The sequence below is a fragment of the Alosa sapidissima genome, chromosome 19 (assembly GCF_018492685.1).
Source record: "Alosa sapidissima isolate fAloSap1 chromosome 19, fAloSap1.pri, whole genome shotgun sequence".
NCBI classification, from domain to species: Eukaryota; Metazoa; Chordata; class Actinopteri; order Clupeiformes; family Clupeidae; genus Alosa; species Alosa sapidissima.
This window is the reverse complement of record NC_055975.1, coordinates 16,677,001-16,679,042: the sequence shown is the minus strand read 5'-3', so window position 1 is coordinate 16,679,042 and position 2,042 is coordinate 16,677,001.

Below are 2,042 nucleotides of genomic sequence, written 5' to 3'. Positions count from 1 at the left end.
ATGCCCTTTGGTCTGCATGCTGCACCGATCGAACGCCCACCCTCTTGACTCCGTTTATGATCTCTCGGGGCTGTGCATTTACGTGTTTACATGGGCTCGTTTCCCCAGACATCTCCAACAGCTTTATGGCGAAGTTATTGACTGGGAGGTGTTAAAGAAGAGTCCGAGGGAAGTTCTTGACCTTGGGTGCCCTGGTCTCATCCATATGCTGTTTGATGAGGTAAACCTGTATCACAGAGGTCATTTCAGAACAAGGTAGCCCAAACATCCCAACAGTGCCTATCTGAGATCAATAGAACAGACAGCATTTGATGAAGCTTACATGGATTTTTCACCAATGCACCCAGCACACACAAAGTAGTGTATACAGCTTATAGTCTGTGTTCTCTGAGGGTGATGGTGGGGATCAGTGAGTGCAAATGTTAAATAGAGGCAGACAAAAAGGAATGTTGTTAACAACGACCAGGGGATGGTCTATTCACTGCTATTGTTAGCTTGATTTGTACAGTTTTATTGACCTCAACTGTGACTTGGAATGATGCATTCAGTGGTTCTCAAACTGTGGTACGGGTACCACTGGTGGTACACGGACTCTCTGTAGTGGTACTCCGGGAGTCTCCAAGATGTTTTTTTTCTTTCATAAAGATGCAATAATCACTTCAAATTATATCAAAATATATACAATAAAAATTCCTTGATCAATGAAGTTAACTTTAAACTAGTTTTTTTTCTTTCTTGGGGGAAAAATGATGTAAAACAGTATGTACAATGTAAAATATGTAGTTTATTTGGTCTATGCTACTGAATTTTAATGTCAGTCGGTGGTACTTGGAGAGCCAATTGTTTTCTGAGGTGGTACTCATTGTGAAAAGTTTGAGAACCACTGATCTACTGTATGAGTTACAGTCTTTCTGAAACCTTTCCTATCACCTGCGATTTTGGGAAGGACCTGCAATAGGGAAGGATGTCTGTATGTGCTAAATTCACTTCAATTGTCAGTGGAGGACTTTCATACAATATTTACTGCACAAATCGAGTTTAAAAATTACAAATATGCAAAATGAAAACACATCAGGTTTGCTCATTCTAGTTTTTTTATGCCCTGAGAGTTGGTAGAATAGCAATGCAGAATGCATCTTTAAAGCCTCCCTAAGCAAAAGCCTTCCACTTTATTTCTCACCAAATAAATATCTCCACAAACCATGTTCATTTCATTTTCACGTTCAGCTGCTTTTGAACCTCTCAGGCTATTCTGCTGTTCATCTCAAACCCTGCCTGGCTCACAGTGACCAGGTCACAAATTGAATTCCCACTGAAGAGTGAGAGATTCATGCCTTTGTTGTACTGTACACTGGACAAATGACTAGATGTAAAACCTAATGGAATGTGGAATACAACATGTACAACATGTGACCCATGTCATTGCACAGTAACCATTTATAGTGTGGAACAGAATCCTTTCACCTTCAAAATACACAGCTCTACCCTGAAGTTCAAAGACAATAGATGTACATAATGTGTAGTTTTACTCATTACTTTGCTGCTTATGCTGTTATTTTAATTGAATAAGATGACCAAAAACAACAAAGAGGAATTGGAGGTTTTTTGTGTAATAGGACTTGGTGTGTTGTTCCTGGGTTATGTGGAAAAGGGTGAAACGCTTGGATGGAATGGATGGAGGCAGGAAAAACGAGGTTCAGCAGCACTGCTGCTGGAAATGCCTGTGGGGCTGAAAGGTCAGCGCTTTTACAGGTCAGTAAATCTGCTAGGGAGCCGCCATCCCCCTTACACGCACACACACACACACACACACAACAAACATCAAACATGTGTATGCATGTGCGTGCACAAATACACGCACACACACACACATACACACACACATACGCACACACATTTACACATATTCTATTTGTCCATGCAGGAAGTGGTGCCTGTCTAGCTGCAGACAATGACTATGTTTGGCCATAATGCACAAGTTATAACCTCATCTATCAATCAATTTACCAACTCCTCCCCCAACATCTACTGCACACGACCAT